General features: G+C 55.7%; 1 protein-coding gene across 1 annotated transcript in view; it reads left to right on the top strand.

Moving 5' to 3' along the window:
- TMEM132E (transmembrane protein 132E) overlaps window positions 1–18,760 on the top strand; it is a 54,716-nt gene that overhangs the window by 24,296 nt on the left and 11,660 nt on the right.

The raw sequence follows: 18,760 nt of genomic DNA, 5'->3' as shown, positions 1-18,760 counted from the left end.
CACACGGCTTCCTCACTCTGGTCACCCACTGAGCCTGGTCACCCCTGAGCCCTCCGTCATTCACTGCAACTGCCCTCCTTCCACCCAGAAGCCCAAGTGGGCAAACTGCCCACCATCTAGACCTCTCCCCCTCCTCCTCCTCCTCCCTCCCCCTCCTGGCCTTGGGTCTGGTTGACGGAGTTGCTTTAAAGTGACAGCAACAAACACTATATGTTAACCAGCTTGGATTTAAACAAAATTTTTTAAACAATAAGAAAAGAAGAGAAGAGAAGAGAAGAGAAGAGAAGAGAAGAGAAGAGAAGAGAAGAGAAGAGAAGGAAGAGGAGAGGTGAACGTGAAGCCAGGACCAGGCGCACATATGCCCTCGAGTCTGCGCTTCACAGTGGCTTCTCTGGAAAGGGCCTCTGCTTCCTCGCTGTCACCACCCCACTCGGGGCTCCACGTCTCTCTGCTGGACCACTGCACCTGCATCCGGTGTCCGGGGCGGACTTTCAAAATGAAAGTCTGACTGTGTCACCACCACCCTCCCACCTTTCCTAGTTGCCTATGTATGGGGTGGAGGGAATATAGGGTGGCACCCGAGGCCCTGATCTGGCCTTGCTCTTTCTCCTGTGCCATCACCCACCTCTCTGCCCTCTCCCCCTGAACACATGCCCTCAGGCTGCCCCCCCCACCCAGATGGCCACTGGTGCCTGAACTCCCCAAGCCCCACAGGTCCCACAGCGCCTCGCTGACCCACCCATCCCTGACTCTTCCTGGCAAAATCCCGCTCACAGGCCCCAGCTGAGGGCCCTGCTGAGTCCCCATCGGACTCCATCATTCCCTGCTCTGTGCACCCTTGGCAGCTTAGTTAGCTGCCTGTGAGTCTGTCCCTCTTGGAATCCAGTTATGACCTCTCTGGGCCTCACCTGCACATGGAAAGCCTTTGAAGGACCAAATAAAGGAATGGATGCATTTTCAGGAAGATCAAGTCCTGAGACTGAGAGTGGTTTATTATTAATAACTGTTGCGAGCCTTTATTACTGAGCACGTATCTGTACCAGGCACCACACGCGGAGTTTGCTTCGTATCCTCACGGCACCCCCTTGAAGCATCCACTTTAACGGAGAGGTGGCTGAGGCTCAGCGAGGTTGAGTCGCTCGCTCAAGGTCACACAGCTGGAAAGAGGCAGGGCTGGGATTCAAAGCCAGGTTTCTCCGAGTCCGAACTTGAGCTGCAGACCCTCCCACCCCCGCCACTGCTTGCACTCCCGCTGCCCAGAACAGCCCAGAATAATGGGGCAAACCTGGAGGGGCCGTGCCTACATGGGCAGCACTGAGTGGGACGTGCCTGTCCTCTGCTGCCTGAAGAGTGGCTTGCATTTCCGTATGTAATCAGCCATGAAGTCCTAAGTGAGCAGACTCAGGTCCCTTGTCCCTGACTGTCACACGGGCAATTGGGGCCCTCAGAGCATGAACCATATGATGACTGAGGGCTCAGCCCAGCTCCAGAACCACGTGGTTCTTCACAGCGGAGCCCAGCGAAGGTATCTCTTTTTAGAATAAGGGGTCGGGTCAGCTGTGCTTGGCACCCCCATCTCCATAGCTACGTGGGACAGGAGGGGCTGCCCCTTTTAGGCGAGTTCCTACGGAGACCCTTCCTTGGTCATCTAGAGCCAGCCTGGAGGAGGTGCCAGTAGCCCCCGAATACACCCCCAGCATCAGAACGGCTTGACCCCGTCCCGCTCTCCCACCTGGGCTGCAGACAGGGAACTGCACTGTGCCTCCAATAAGCCGTGGTCTCGTCCACTGGCAGAAGAAGGGCTGAGACGATCTTTCAAAGTCCGTCATCAGCACCAGGATTCCACACATCCAGGAAAGGCTATCAGTCAGCTATTGCCATGACGATGCCACGTAACAGACTTCCCCATCTGTCTTAAGGTGTGTCTATTTCTCGTGAGTCTGCCTGGCGTCTGGGGTTTGGCTATTCTAGACCGGGTTTGGCTGGCTGGACTCCAAGCCGCTGTTTGGACCCCAGTCTCTCCATGTCTCCCAACACCCTCTTTGGACCAGGTGCTACTTGAGGGCTTACTCTTCTTGTGATGGAAAGTCCCAGTCATGCAAGCACATCTCAAGCGTCTACGTGCATTTCCTTCACTCAAATCTCACTAGCTAAAGCAAGTCCCGTGGCCAAGCTCCAGATCAGGAGCTGGGGACATATACCCCACCTACCACAAGGCCACGGCCAGGGCACAGCTGCACCGTACGGCTGCAGGACGTTGAAGAACTGAGACCAATAATTCCATCTGCCACCCAGGGAGAAAGTGAGGCAAGTCAGAGCCGGAAAGGGACCAAGAGATCACAGGCATAGAAACTGAGGCCCAGGGAGGGGATAGGATGTGCCCAGGGAGGTGCAGGACCCAGTCTCATGCCCTTAGTTTGTGCTTGTGTTGGACGGACCGGACCACCTGGAGTGGGGAGCAGTGTGCACCCCAATCCCATGACCTCTCCTACCAAGCAGAGACATGACTTCTTCAGTTTCTCCAGCTGCAGTCCTATCTGCCCTCCCTGCCCACGCCTGGACTGCCGGAAAGACAGCGCTGGGCCTCTTATCCCCTCTCTGCATCTCGCACTCACCCCTTCCCCCCCTCCTCCTTTCCTTTCCTCCGCCCTTCCACAGCAGACAGCAGTTCCTAAGAACGGTAGCCTCCCAGAATCCCATGGTTGGAAGGTCATCCAGGCCAACCCTCTGCCTGTGCGGTATCACCGATGGAGATCGTCAGCCTCAGGTGGTTGGGATCCTTCTGGGAATGGGGAGCTCACTACCCCCAGAAGGCAGTCCTTTCTGTTGTTGGGCAGCTCCGACCCCAAGAAATTCCCAACTCATTTTTAGTTCCAAGTCTTCCTCGCCCCCCCACCCCAAATTCCATTCACTGATCTTAGTTCAATATGTAGGGAAACATACATGCCAGCCGGGATCTGGGGATACAGAGATGAGAGTCTGCCCACATGTCCAAGGGGCTGCAGTCCACATGGGAGGCAGACAAGGGTACAGGGTGACAGGCATTTGGGTGGGAGGAATCATGGTTGTCCTTGCGAGACGTCCTCACCTTCTTGGAGCGTCAGGACATCTTGTCCTCTTCCCCAGGGCATCTTGAGATGCTCTGGTGTGAGCAAAGACTGTTGAGAATGTGACTCTGTTATCTCCCTTCTGGTTGCTTCCTCTTGGAAATGAGCAGCGTCGTGGGGCCCTGAGAACGACCAGGGGGCATTAGGCCCACAGAGGAGTTTGAGCAGATCTCTTTAGCAGAGATCGGGGAGCAGGTGGCCTTAGCATGGAAGAGAATGTCATCTGCTCTTATATGGCCCCTCCCAGAATCTGAGGGCTGCAGGGAACCTCAAAAATGTCTAGTTGAATATCCATCTGGGTGCTTGGAGTCAGGAGGGGTAGGCACACTACAGACGGACACAGAAGCCACTGTTCCCCCATCCGGCCCTCACAGAAGACATTGTTCATCACGTGTGGCTCTCTTCTTCCCTTGAATGTGGGCTCAGATTCAAGCCACTCTCAACTCCGGCTCCTCTGCAGGAGGGATAAGAATTTCTTGACCAGTCTTGCTTTACAGCAGCCCACACAGGCTTCCTAGAGGAGGCGGGATTTGGGGATTGAAATGAGCAGACATGGGGTGAGCACGTTCCAGATGTGGAGTTGGGGGGACGTCTGGGGAGGGCCCTGTGCTCAGTTCTCCTGCCTTCCCGGCAGGTGCCTGTGAGATCTCTCTCAGAGAGCCTCTGGGAGGCGCTGGCGTGGAGTGGGGCAGGGACAGGGACAGGATGGGAGAGGAGGGAGAAGAAGGCAGTTGTGAGCGGAGGGGGCCATGGGGTGAGGTGAGGGGCTAGGGCAGGTGCCCGCCACGGGGTCTGGCCCCTTCACCTCAGGATGCCTGGAGCCCAGGCTGACCTGACGGGTTGTTGCAATAACATAAGCTCAGGAAATTCTTTGTAATTATGGCACTTGCTTCCCATGCCCTGTATCAGCCCCTCTGAACAGCAGTTTTATCCGTGTCTCCTGCTTTTGCCTGCTGTCTTGAGTGTATGTTGGGGGTGGAGTGCCTGGGAGGCGCTGGGAGATAAGGCAGGGCCCCACCTCTGGCCTCCCTGCCTTGCTCCAAATCCCTAGGGGCTCCCCATCGCCCGCAGCATGATGGCCCGAACTTTTAAAGGCAATTATTCACGTGAAAGCCTTTGTGAAAATCCCTATCTACAAAACCTGCCGAGGACCTCTGTGGCACCCCCCTTGCATCACCCCCAGGCCTTGTAGGGTCCGGGACCCTTCTGCAGGGCCCCAGGGCCCCTGGGAATACAGTCTGAAAACCATTGGGATAAAATCCCCAGACTCATCCGTCCAGCACCAAAGCCTTTCCCACGCCCTCGCTGCCACCTGCTGTCCACCTCAGCTCCCTATGCCACCCAGCCCAGAGCTGCCTTCACCCCTGGCCCCGTTGCCCACCCCCACTCGCTCCGCCTGAAAGCCCCCCACCTCCCGGGTCTCGTCACACTCCTCGGTTTAGGTATTTCTTCTACCCTCCTCCAAGGCCCGCCACTCAGTCCCTCCTCCCCCTCCCGGCGTTTCTTGTGTGGGCATCTGGCTCCTCCTAGAACACCCAGGGTACCCTGCACTCCTCCTGAGCCTTGCAGCATTCTACCTTTTAGCGTGGTTATTTATGTACCTTTCTGGTCTCCCTGTTAGCCTGCAAATTCCTTCCGGGCAGAAACTATCTTCTTTATCTCTGGCTCCCTGGCAGCTCCCAGCAGGGTCTTGAGCAGAGAAGGGGCTGAGTAAATATTTATGTGTTGAATATCTTTATTGAGGACTGTTGTACTGGGTGGTCAGGTTGCAAGGTGAAAGGCCCAGCCCCTGCCCTCAGCAAGGCTTCGCTCTAAGAGGAAGCAAAACCTGTACAGAGAAAAATGCGGAATGGTGAATGCGAGTGGCTCAGAAGTGCCTAACCAGGTCTTGGGGGCGGTCAAGGAGGGCATCATCGAGGAGGTGACCCTTGGGAGGAGTCAAAGGTCAAGGAGCACCCACCAGGCGGAGCATGTGGGCAACAGCACCACAGGCATAGGGAACAGCATGTGCAAAGGCACAGAGGCAGAGGGCATGGCTGGAGTGGCCCAGACCCAGGTGTGTGGGCTAGGGAGTGGAAGGAGGTGACTCGAGAGCAAGTAAGGACCCACGACTGGGGCACTGTGGGAATGAAACACTCGTGGGGATGTGGGACCGGGAGGAGGAAAGAAAGCATCCCATAAGGAAGAGGAATGGGTTGCACTGAGGCAGAGCAGAGGAGGAGGAGCAGGGTGTCTGTGTTCTCCAAACCTCAGTCTTCTCATCCGTAAAGTGGGTGGTTACAATCAGAGTCTTGAAGACCCCAGCCCTGGGTCAGAAACGCCCATGGCGCATCAGGTAGATGACTGACCGTCAATCATTGTGGTGCCAAGAGAAACAAGGCACAAGAGGGCCTAGGCTTCGAGGGGCAGTTAGGGTAGGGCAGAGCAGATCCGGAAGGCTCCATGGGGCCGAAGGGGGACACCCGTGAGCCAGAGTCTGTGAGAGCACTCAGTAGGGATTCCCACACCTGTTCTTTATAACACCCGTATAGAGGTGGGTTTCCTTGGCCCCATTTCGTGGGTGAGGGAGCTGAGGCTCAAAGAGTAAGTAAGTGGCTTGAATCCAAGGTTGTGACACTGACCCTCTGCTCTCTTCCCAGCTGGCAGGCGAATCTCATCATCCAGGGCTCCCCGCCTCCACCCCCAGGAAACCAGCCCAGGTCCTACAGTCACCCTGCGGGACACTTCCTAGTTCTTTTTAACGCCCTTTGACAACCCTGTGGGGCAGACAGAGAAAGGATGGTTAGTCTCCTTCTTAAAGTGACCAACTGTGTTTTGCCCAGGACAGGGGGTCGGAGGGGGAGGGGGACTGTCAGTATCAGATTGGTTGTACTACTCATTCTGCAGACCCAGGTCACTCCTGGCAGGGGGCAATGCCCTGGTCCCCAAACTCGCCCTCACACACACATGTTCCAGCCCAGGGGCCAGCTCAAGAAGGGGCCTCCCTCCCCAGCTACCCAGTTCCCAAGGCCCCAAGCTGGGGGCCACAGAAGACTCTCTAGTGAAGACACTAGACAACTTGTAAGTGAGTCAGGAAGACCAAGGCAAGGCTCAATGCCGAAGGACAATCATGGGTTCCTCCTCCAGGTCCGGATGCCCAGACCAGCTTGGAGTGCGCTCTCTTCCTTCCTGGGTGGCTCTCTCTTCCCCAGCTGGAAACTCCCCAGATGGGGCTTTGGCTGTGCAGCCCCAGCAGACCACCCCCCCTACCGCCACCCTGCTGACCTGTCCCAGGGGCCAGGAGTCTGAGTTCCAAACCCTGCTCTGCCACAGAACCCCTGAGATCTTGGACAGATACCCTCCTGTCTCTAGGCCTCAGTTAAAACGGGCTCAGAGGAAGGCCCACCTCTCGGACCGTTGTCAGAACGTCAGACCTGGGCTGTGGACGGGCCGAAAAGCCCTGTGTTCGTAATAGCGCCAGCCGCCGGAGCTGTTCTGGAAACACAGCTCAGTTGGTCCAGCATGCCAGGTCTCCTGCTTCCATTGCTCCCAGGAAATGAGCCCAGGGCTAGGGAAATCAGGAGGCCTGAAGGAGCCTAACCCCAGCTGTGTGGCCTTGGGCAAGCCTCTTAGCGTCTCTGAGCTTTGGTTCCCTCATAGGCGGAAATAGGGATGTTATTTATTTCCTGGAGTTATCGTGGGGACAGGAGTCTAGCCTAGTGCCTGCGGTCCGTAGCAGCCTCTAAATATGAGCTGGGCCCCCCCACGGGCTTGCTCGGCCCTTTGGGGCCACTCTGTTCGCTGCAGCCCTGACCCCCAGACTGGGCTGGGCTGGGCTGCAGGGGTGAGGTGGTTCCCCAGCTGTCCCCAGAGCCTCCCTTCCCAAGGCCCAGCTCCAAACCCCACCCCCACCCCCACGGGCAGACACACACACACACACACACACACACACACATTCTCTCTCTTTCTGTTGTTTGCGGCTAATTGTTTATTAGGAGATGCGGGGCGGCTGCGCCAGTGGGAAGGCTCAGCTTGCTCCGCTATAATTAGGATAATGCCCACTAGTCATTTAGTGAAACTCAGAGAGCAGCCCCTCCCCCGCGGCTCCTGCTGCAGCTCCCAGGCCCGGCTGCCCGGCGCGTGCTCCAGTGCCAGGCCGCCCCACCCCTGCCCTCGGCCCACCTCCTTACCCCTCCATCCCCCTGGGCACCCGCCAGGCTGAGGTTTTCCTCCCTCCCTCTCCTGGTTTCTTTCTCTCTGTCCTCTTCCTCTACCTCCCCCCTGCTCTCCTGACTCTAGCTTCCTCTCTCCTTTTCTCAACACCAACCCCCACCCCCCCCCACCCAGTTCCCTCATCCTCGCCTCATATCTGCTCTCCCCCTCCCCTTGCCCTCCTGGGGGCCTGAACCAGAAGCTGGGTTGGGAGGGTCAGCAGAGTAGGTCAAGCCTGGGTTTCCAGGCCCCAGGCGGGGGCAGTTCTAGTGGAGGCTGTGACCTCCTGGGGGACCCGCCTCCCTCAGGCCTGCTCCCTTGGAGGGGCCCTCCTTGCAGCTGCCCTCCCCTCTTCCCTGCCCGAGGCTGGAGGACTGGACCGGTAGAGCAGGGCTTGATCTCCAAAAGCCCCCTCCCAGGAGCACAGCAGTATGACTCTATTGCCCTATCCCCCATGCCCTTAGGGTCTTCCTGAAATCCCAGAAACAGGGGTGTTTGGGGGGTTAGGGGCTTAGGGTTCTGGGTGTGAAGGTGGGGACCCCCACAGGAATGGCCAAGCAGGGAGCCGTCCGCCTCACGTGGCCCGAGGTGGGGAGGGGCAGTGGGCTGCTGAAGAGTATCCATTAGTTCACCAGCAACCAGGGGCTCTTCCAGCAGCTTCCTTTTGTTCTGAGCCCCACAGCCACCAGTGGAAACCAGACCTGGCCACATATGAACCCCAACCCCTCTTCCTCCACCCTGGACCCCACCCCCCACCCCCGCTCAGCCCTTTCCACCACAAAAGAGACCTCACATCAGACCCATTACAGCTGGGCAGACTGAGGGTTTCACTCGCCCTGATAGTTGTTGCAGGGGGCAGAGGTGAGGACGGGGTCCCTTCCAGCTTTTCAGAAGTCAATAAAAGAGCTGTTCCCCAGGGGTGAGAGATGCTTGCCTGGAAATACAAGGCCTCCTTGTCCTCACAAGCCTGTCTGAGCCTCTGGTCCCCATCCTGGGATCACAGATGCAGACAGACTAACAGACAGACACACACTCACGACTCATAAGGGCAGGCTCACAGAGCAGGCACTGGGAGGGGGGCCTGGGACACTGGGCATCTGGAAGGGGCCGGGCTTCTGTCCCTCCTCTTCTGGGCTCCCCCAGCCCAAGAACCCTGTCTCTGGGCTCAGGCTCCTCCAGCCCAAGGTCACCGTACCACATCTTCAAGTCCTTGCCCCCAAGAGGTCTGTATCACCCTCTCTAGGGCTAACGCTTCTCACCCTCCCTCTCTTCATGGGCCCCAAGGCTCTGGACCCCCAGGCCATACAGCATCCCACAGAGAGAGCAGAAGCTGGAAGGGAAGGGAGTGAGCCTGGCTCAACCAGTCCCTCAGGACCAGGCTTGGTCTTGCCCTGGGACTGCTTCCCTCTGGCTGCAAGGCTCTGGGGCCAGCAAGATAGTGCCCCTGGGACCAGCAGGGAGCCGGGGAACAAGAGCCCTGGCTCCAGCGGGTCTCCCATCTGCCTTGCTGTGCACCCAGGATGTCCTCCCTGCCTGGGCCTCAGGTCCCCTGCCAGGTGCCCAGGAGCAGGACTGTATAGATGGTCAGCGCCAGCACGCAGGGGCCACAGCAGCTCCCTGGGGGGCACGGCTACCCAAACTTCCGGTGCCCTGGCCCTCCTTTGGGCCCCTGAGAAGCACTCCCAAGCCCCCAAGTTAGCGGAGCTTGATACTGTCTCTCATTCACCAATACTCTCCTCCTCCCCTCTGTTTCTGCCTGCATCGGATTTCTCCCCTTGTTCTCAAAGATGACCGGTCACAGCTGAGCGGCAGGCAGCCGCTGGTCTCATGGAGCAAGAGTGGCCAGGTCAGAATGCCGGCCCAGGATAGGGCTGGAGCAGGGGGCCTGGAAGCGGGAGACTGGCCCAGACTGCGTGTGTGCGCGCACATGCGGGCGTGCGTGACTGTGAATCAGCACACACAACCTCCCAGGGCCCCCCCCACCCCCACCCCGGTCGTTCATTTGTTCATGGCTCTGTGCAAAGCACCAGAAGGCTCAGACATAGTGAGGAGGGGGAACAGTCACTGGGTTTCAGAGGCTCTCTGGGCCCTGACTCAGGAGGCTGTGTGGGTTCCCTTCGGTGATGGGGACAATGACTGCCAAACCATAGCTGACATTAAAAGAGGCTGACTGTTGGGGCGCCTGGGTGGCTCAGTCGGTTGAGCCTCCGACTTTGGCTCGGGTCGTGATCTCATGGCTTGTGGGTTCGAGCCCCGTGTCGGGCTCTGTGCTGACAGCTCAGAGCCTGGAGCCTGCTTTGGATTCTGTGTCTCCCTCTCTCTCTGCCTTCCCCCACTTCCCCTGTCTCTCCCTCTCTCAGAAAAAATAAACATTAAAAAAAAATTTTTTTAAATAAAGAGGCTGACTGTGCACCAGGCATGGGTGAAGTACTTTATAGGTCATCTTATAACATGTGCATTTCCTTCTCAGAGCAGCCCAGTGAAAGAGAGACTATCGCCCCCTTGGACACTTTAGGAAACTGAGGTAGAGGGATGCTAAGCCGTTTGCCCAAGATCACACAGCTAATTGATGGTACAGCCAATCTGAGGGGAGCCTTCCTGACCCTCAGTTTCCTCATCTGTAAATGCAGGGTAGGGATCCTGCCATCGCTACAGCTAAGGGACCAGGAGTTCTCCGGTAGATGCAGGAAGAGACCTGGCCAATCATCAGTGCCGCAGGCAGCAGGCAATTTGGGCGGAGTGGACAGGAGCACCTTCTACTGGCCCCTTCCCTCAGCTTGTTCCATCCCGTGTGGCAGGGGGGTGTGACAGCATGGGGAGGCTGCCTCCCCAGGATTTGCAGCCTCCTGGGGGCTGTGGGATACTGGAGGCTTGGCTTGCCATGGGTCCTCTCCCTGGAGCTCCTGCTCCACTCAGCCCAGCCAGGGCTACAGGCCCACGGGGGTCCTCAGTGCTGGGGGCACAGGAGTCAGGTTCATGGTGAGAGAGCCTCACCTTGAGGGAACCGCTTTGGGAAGAGGCAGAGCGAAGCTGGGGAGGCAGGGATAGTGGGGCTCAGGGCGGGGACAGACATCTCAGGACCCAGACCTCAGGGAGGCACCCATTTCTCCGCCGGGCTCCTCCTCAAAGAGGTGGTTCACCACAGCCCCAGCCTTGGGTGGGGACATACCTATATCGACCAGCCCAGATGGCATCACATAGGGAAAAGGCAGAAGCATTTCTGCATCAGGCTCTGGGCTTGGTGAGCAGAGCCCAGGGCTGGGTTTAATTTCCTACTGGCTCCCTGGACCCAGCATCTTTGTACAAGACCCAATCTGTTTAACAGTATATAGAGGCCCTGCCTTAGGGGATACGGGAGGGCATTGTTTGGGGCCCACGGGCCCAGCTGTCACCTCTCCTTTATCCAGCTGACCCCTGCCTGGCCCAGAACCCACCAGACTCCCTGCACACATGGCCCCTGCCCACCCCTACATCCCCCATGTGGCAGGCAGCTCAGGGACTGTCCGCTTCTTCCTGATGAGGTCCAGACAGGGGAGGAAACTGCCCCAGCTCACTCAGCAGGCCACCGGCAGATCTTCCTGAGCTGGATTCCAGGGGCCCCCAAAACTAGTAATCCTTTCAGCCTCGGTGACACTTTCGAGCTCCTTGGGACACTGTGCTTCATGTGCCTGTCATTACTGTACTTGTCCTTTTTAACTCAACAGACATTGACAGAGGGCCTGCTGTGAGCTAAACAATGCATCCAGTGCTGGAGAAAAGCAGATCAGCACTTCTCCCTTCTCACAATGAAATAACCAATACGTGTTGAGTGAATAAATGAATAAACACTGAACGCTGAACACTGACTCTGTGCCAGGAATTACACCAGGCAATTTGTTTATTTAGTCATGGCAACCCTATGAAATAGGTTCTATTATCCTCATTTCCCAGGTGTGGCAATCGAGGCTCAGAGAGGTTAAGTAACTTGCCTAAGGTCACACAGCTAAGGAAGTGTCAAAACTGGGATTTGAACGTGAGTTTGTGTGGCTCCCAAACCACACGGGTTCTTTCTTCCTTTCCTTTCTTTCTTTTTTTTTATTTTCCTTTTTTAAAAAAATCTCGGAATAGCTTCAAACAATTTCCTTCATTTTTAATGACATTTATTGTTTTCTTTCTAATTTTACAAGCAGTACATGTTCATCGCAGACAACTGGAAAATACATAAAAGCATAAAGTAAAAAATAACAATCACCCGTAATCCTCACCCCCCAGAGATAACCACTATTAGCATTTTGATGTATTTCCTCCCGGTGTCTACATCTTTTTATGTAAAATTGGTATCATGCCATAGAGCCAATTTTACACCCTTCTTTGTTTAGTTCAAACTATTTTGTGAGCATTTTCCCATCTGAGTAAATATTTTTTTGAAAACTTGATCTGTAATGCTTGCACACATCCATTCTTAAGCATATGCTTTTATTTAACCATGTCTTGCTTTTGGACACTTAGGTGTTTCATATTTTTTACTTATAAACGTAACATCGCAGTGAATATCTTTTTACATAAATCTCTGAGCCGATATCTATGGACGAGATTCCCCAAGGGGAGTTCCTGGGGCAAAGAGCATGAGCATCGCCAAAACCTTTAAAACGTATCTTGAAAGTGCGTTCTAGAAAATTGTCTACAGTACCCTCCGACAGTAGGGCGTGCAGATGCCCCGTTTCTTAAAACCCTTGCTAATACTGGATCTCACTAATGAAAACAACCACAAATGAAAACCAAAAACCTTCTTCAAGACAGGTTTTTCCCACTTCAGCACCTCACTCCGTGGTTCCTGGCATATGGGTTGATGATTGATTCTCCGTGTTACTGATATGGGGAAATGGGTCCTCAGAAATGGCATGCTTGCCCCGGGTGGGAGCTACTCGTTAGCCAAGGAAGAGCAGGACTGGAACCGGGGCACCCCTCCTCCCGGCCAGAGCCCTCTTCCAGGCACCCTCAGAGGGGAGCTTCCTCCCCTGCAGCTCTCCTGGGCCAGGGGTGTTTCACACCTCTGCTGTGGGCCTGGAGGTTTGAGCTTGTGTGTGGGGGGAGGGGGAGGGTGCCACTGTGCAAACCCATCCCTGGCCTCTTGATAGTGGACACATAGACCCCAGGATCCTCACCACCTACAGCAACCATATCTCTTGCTCCCATTCATTCATTCATTCATTCATTCATCTCTTCACAGATTTGGCACCTGTATGTGCCAGGCACCGTTCTAGGCTCTGGGTACTTCATCACCCACTGTCAGCATCACCAAATTATGTCATACAAGTCACTTCAGTGTCTCCCAACCTTTCCCGCTGGGTGCCATGTTTTCCAAACTTCTGTGATAACAGCGCCTGGGGTGTTTGATAAACACACATCATCAGGTCTCTCCCCTGGAAACTCCGATTGTGTTAAGCCTGGGTCCAGCCCTAGAATCTGTTTGCTTTTGTTTTGTTTGCTTCCGCTGATTCTTACATTCAGGCAAGTTCAGGAGCAAGTGCCAAAGGCTCCCCAAACATTGACATCTGGTGTGGCACCTGTGTGTGTGTGTGTGTGTGCGTGTGTGTGTGCACACACAGGTGAGTAACCAAGCGGCTCCCAGCACAGCCCAGCACCCTCAGGCCCTGCTAGGACACCCTGCTGTGTCCCTCAGCCTCAAACTCACCAGAGCTAATGACGATCTTCTTTTTCTGATTTGCAAGCGATTAGTTTTAATTTGGGGACAATTAGAGGTAGAAGCAGGAGGCATCTGATCTTGATTAGAAGCCGGGAAATGGCCAGAGGCACCCCCATCCCCAGCCTGCCTGGCTGTAGCCTCTGTGTAGATTAATTTATATTTTCAGTAGGTTTGTGGGGGTGGCAGGCTGGCCTGTGTGTCTGGGGAGAAAGTGGGAAGGTTTTGTGGGGGTGGCCAGAGGCCCCTGCTGTGCTCCCAGACCACAAAAGCCAGACTGAGTTGAAGAGGGAGGGCCTCTGTGGGGCACCTGGGTGGCTCAGTCATTTGAGCGTCAGACTCTTGATTTCAGTTCAGGTCATGATCTCACAGTTTTGTGGGTTCGAGCCCTGCATCGGGCTCTGCGCTGGCAGCTTGGTGCCTGCTTGAGATTCTCCCCAACTTCCTGCCCCTCCCCCATTCATACCCTCTCTATCTCTCAAAATAAATAAACCTATAATCTTAAAAACAAGGAGGGGGGACGGCCTCTGTCCAGCCACTGGCCCTGCGCAGGTGTCTCATAAGAGGGTAGAACTGAGATTTGTTAAGCACCCCAAGTGCCACCCTTTGCGCTGCGCAAAGCTGGTCCAGGCCCCGTGTCTGCCTGTATCGCCATTGAGCTGGAAAAGCAAAAGCATAAATAAGTAGGTGCCTTCTGGTGTCGGGGGTGGCTTGGGAGACTTCTGCACAGGTGAAGGGGCGCGTAGGCCAGCGTCCTGCCTGCGGAGAGCATTCACTGAAGTGACTAACGAAGCAGTTCGATGGTAATTTGCATGTTACACCCAGACCAAGGCCAAGCTCCAGATCAGTCGGACCCAGAGCTGGACAGAGCAAAGCAGCACCCACGGGTCCTAGTGAGAGGCGTGGGGGAGTGCTTCAGGAGGAGGCAGAGCCGGGGCGGGCGTGGAAAGAAGATGGGACCCCCACACCCCATCCCAGCTGAGCATAACCCCAAAGTGGCCCCGGGTCGGTGCTCCCCAAGGGACTGGGCAGATTCAGTGCCCAGGGAAGCTGGGTGGGGGGAGAAGATTCGAGGAGGATGGGAGTTCAGGCCTGTTGCATCCACAGACACCCCATTCTTCGTTACCAAGCTGTAAAGAGCTGTATGTGCCTTCTGGGGCTGTGGGAAGAAAGAGCTGGCTCAGCTGAGTTGGGAAGGGTCACACTCTGGGTCTAGTCTCAGGGAAAGGCTGGGTCTGCCTCAGCCGCCATCATTATCCCTGAGCACAAAACCAGCATGATCCCCGCCCAGCTTCTTCCCCTGGATGGTGTCTCCGCTCCTGACTGGGGAAACTGAGGCTGTTGGGGGGCAGAAACAGCCAATCCCCATGTGTTCATCTGCTTGGGCAGCCCTAACAAAGCACCACGGACTGCATGACTAAAACAACAGATTTTGGCTTCTCGGTTCTGGAGGCCAGAAGTGCAAGGTCAGAGTGGCAGCAGGGTGGGTTTCTCCTGCGGCCTCTCTCCTTGGCTTGCAAAGGGCCGTCTTCTCCCTGTGTGTTCACGTGCTCTTCACTCTGTGTGTCCGTGTCCTCATCTCCCTACTTGTTGGGACACCAGGCGTATTGGATCGATGACCTCGTTTTACCCTGATGACCTCATCTTACCCGGATCACCTCTTTGCAGACCCTGTCTCCAAACACGGCCACATTCTGAGGTCCTGGAGGTCAGGTCTTCCACGTATGAATTGGGGTGGGGGGTCACAATTCAACTCCTAACACCCATCATGCGCCCGAGAAGATGTGGAGAAGCCCTCTCTATCAGAAGGCGGCTCAGTCGGTTGAGCGTCCAACTTCTGCTCAGGTCATGATCCCACAGCTCGTGAGTTCGAGCCCCATGTCGGGCTGTGTGCTGAGCTCAGAGCCTGGAGCCTGCTTTATACTCTGTGTCTCCCTCTCTTTCTGCCCCTACCCTGCTTGTACTCTGACTCCCAGGGCTGCACCCAAATGCCTCCGGAGGCCCAAAGCTGTTTACACAGAGGGAAACCTAGCTGCTGCTCCGGGGGAGAGTCAAGGCCACTGACAGGAACACAGTGCAAAGGGTGGTCCACAGGGTGAGCTGGGCCCAAACACAAGAGCAGGAGTTGGGAGCCTGGAGGCCAATGCTCTGGGGAGCAAGTGAGAGGGTGAGGGGCAAAGAGTGGCCAGGTTCAAAGCCAAGCCTGAAGAACCCTGTGGGGTGCCTGATGTGGGGCCCGAGGGGCGGATGTGCGCCAGCCCGTGAGATCAGCCCCCCTGTGTTGGGGGGGGGGGTGTCCAGGCTGTCATGTCCATCCCAGCCACACCCCTTCAGCACCTCTCCCCCACCTCTGGGCCCAACCAACCTCAGTTCTGTGTAGATCTTCCCCTCCCCCGACTGTTGTCATTCAGGGAAACTGCAGCTCTTTCCTCCCAAGGCCAGGCCCTGCTTTATGCTGAGATAACAGGCCAGTGCACACATTAGCACACACACACCTTCCCAGATAGCCTTCCAGAAAACCTGACCTGTCTGCCGACAGCTCCACGGGCCTCAACTTCCTCCCCTCCAGCCCCCCCACCCACCCCAGACCACCTCCAGGGCCTCTCCCACCTCCCTGGGGAAACTGAGGTCCAGAGAGATCAAGCAGCTTCCTTTATGCTCTAGAGTAAGTGGGCAGGAGAGCAGAGGTTATAGTGCTGGGGCCTCAGAAACACTCACCTCCACCACAGAAGAGGCCTCAGGGCCTCACAGAGGATAGAATGACTCACAGTGGTGACTGGAGGGGGTGTCGTGTGTCACGATGACACAAACACGAAAATTGCACCACCCTAATACTGTCTTTTCTGGCTCTCCTTTCTGAAAGTGAGCTGTTTTCTTAGCACAAGTCGCTTCCCCTTTCAGAAACCCAGACTCTTTATCTGCAAGGTTGCTGCCTGCCACTGAGAACCGTCCCCCTCAGCGGCCATCCGGTCTTCTCTTGGATGCCTCGTGGAGGAGGCCCTTGTACCCCACAGAGCATCCCAGTCATCGGGTTCTGAGAATCCCACTCATTCCACAAAAATCTATGGAGGGCAGAGGGGTGCATGCGGACATGGCCTCCAGGCCCCTCCCCCGTGCCCCTCTGAGTCTTCTGCCCATCTGGTGGCTCCTGCCCCCACTGTGCCTCCAAGGGGTCCAGATGGCCAACTGTGGGGTGGGGACAATGAGAGTGTCGTCAAAGGGGACTAAGTGCTTACTTAGCAGCCTTTGGATCTCCTGAGGACAGTAAGCAAGGCAGGGTCAGTGGTTATGAGTTCCGTGCCCCCAGCCTGTCCACCCCGGATGCTGAGCACTTACTGCTATGGCAGCTGCCCTTCCCCAACACCAGCGGGACAAGCACGGTGGCCCCTCCCCGCCTTGGCCCAGTGCCCACAAGCCCTGGACATCCCACCACACAGAGCAGTGCCCCCCTCCTCCTCTCCCTTGGCCTTTTAGCCACTCTCCACATCCTCGTGGAGGGGCTGATGTCACCATCTCAATTTTAGATATGGGAACCAAAGGAAGTATCTTGCCCATGAGTGTCACGGGGAGAACCTTGCACCTGAGTCCTGGATTCTTTGTTTGCCTGCTTCCTGCCGCTTCCAAAGCAGTTTGGGTGGTTTCTGAGCTCTGGCTCGGGCTGTTCCCCTGGACTCCAACATGTGTCACTTGGACCAGCCTCCCCCTGATGGCAAGGACAGCATCTCAGAGACTCCAGGGGTAACTGTGGGGCAGGGACTGCGGCCAGGAAGGCTCTTCCCATCTCTCCAGACATCTTCCTGTCCTCGTCTTGGACCTAGCTGTCCGCCCCGCCACTGCAGCCAGCATACCTTGCAGGGTTCGGAGCATCTAGTGGGGAAGGTGGCCTGGGAGCAGAGTTCTCCGGGGAATGGGAGGAGCAGTCTGGTGATTAAAGCATGGGCTGCCCGCCGCACGGGCCTATGCCCTGCCCCAAGCCAAATGCCTCTTTTTTTTGAATGAGGAAATTAAACCACAGATTAAAAAAAAAAAAAAATAGGCCATAGGTGCCAGAGCCTCAAGAGCGGGGAATTTTTAGTTCATTGCCTTTATGAGGAATTGGATGTGAAGGTCTGTAGAATTATCAAGGTTTCATTGATGATGGCAAAATAATAAATGGGCATAAACTGCAAGGAACCACTATAGCGTTGCTTAGAAGGCTCTTCCTTGGGACATAGGTCTCTGCAAATCCAAATCACTCCGCGTAAATCAGGCATGATTTGTCAGAGGCTTGCTCAGTGCACGGCCTCCTAGATAACTAACTTCCATACAAGACAGGATGCGAAGTCCCCTCTGAGAAGGAGAGTCCCAGGGATTTGAGGTCATACCTTGGAAGGCTTCCTGGAGGAGGTGGCATTGGAGCTGGGCCTCAGAGGAGGATTCCGATGTGGATGCGTGCAGTTAGGAAAGGGGAGAATTTGTGCAGAAGGCACAGCATGAGCAAAGACGGCAGATGGGGCAGAATCAGCAAGTGGTACAGGCAGAGATGGTCCAGTCATGCTGGCAGCGCGGGTTTGGGAGGGGGAGTCCTGGGGCAAAGGGGAGCCTGGAACCCCACAGTAGAGGACCCTGAATGCCACACTCAGGCCCAAAGTGAGTCTGGATTTTGTCTTGTAAGCAGAAGGGAGAGAGTCTATAAAAATGCTTACAGACATTGGCATTGCGATGCACAATTTATAGAGTTCTTTCTTATTTGATTCTCGAAAACAGAGCAAGTGACAGCACAACATCCTTTAAGACCAGTATTATTATTATTATTATTATCAATTATTATTATTATTAACTTGATTTTAAAGGTGAGGAAAGTGACTCAGCACCGATGGGAAGATGGGAAGAGAACTGCTTCTCAAACCGCAAACCCCCACAGCTTGGTCCTTCCTATTCCAGAACAGTGTCCAAAGGGAATTGAGCTGGCGGTGAGGGGCCAGCAAGGTCTCATTTGTGCCCAGGAGAAACAAATCTCTCTGCTGCTGTGGGGGGGAGTGGATGCCAGGGAGGTGGTTAGAGGGAGAGGGGAGACCCAGTCAGGCCGTGTTATGTTGTCATAGCAGCGGGATCAAGGCAGGGTTCTGGGGATGGAGGACAGGGGGCAGCTCAGGACACCTCACAGAGTCAAGAGGTAGAATTGCTTTGGGCAGGGTCCTGCTCAGATGTGGGGAGGGGACCAGAGATGGCAGACCCAAGGCTTGAGTTGGGTTTGGGAGAGTGGGGTCCCATTCCCTGTGTATACAGTGCATGGAGAGAGGGCGTGGGGGTGGGGGGAGACAAGGGATCTCTGGGGGCCCTGCACCGTCTGAGGCAGTGGGAGCAGGAAAGGGCTTGGGTTTGAGAGTCAGGTGGCCCTGGGTTCGAAGCCTACTGCTGGCCCCTTTGGCTCATGTGGCTCGGGCAAGTTGCTTAAGCATTCTGCACCTTTACCTGTAACATGTGAGAATAAGCTCTCAAAAAAGAGAAGCTGTTGACAGAACACGATTGAATCCGTGGAAATGGTAGACTGTGTAGCTCAGAGGATCCATCTGAGGATCAAATAAGCTAATGCCGGTGGCGTCAGCGTGGAGCAGGTTGGAATGGTAAGAGCGCTTTCTGGGGGCCCCCTCTCCGCTCTCGGCCCTTTACCCGCACACACTACTCGGGAAGTCTTAAGCAACCGCACCTGGAGGCAGAAAGCAATTTCATCCTCATTTTACAGATGAGGATGTGGGGGGATAAACCCTCTTTAAAGCCTCACAGGGCTTTGCGCTAG

The sequence above is a fragment of the Panthera pardus genome, unplaced genomic scaffold (genome assembly GCF_024362965.1).
Source record: "Panthera pardus isolate Hobbes unplaced genomic scaffold, ASM2436296v1 HiC_scaffold_3, whole genome shotgun sequence".
Taxonomy (NCBI): Eukaryota; Metazoa; Chordata; class Mammalia; order Carnivora; family Felidae; genus Panthera; species Panthera pardus.
Note: the sequence above shows the minus strand (reverse complement) of the source record. Positions and strands in the feature narration are given on the sequence as shown.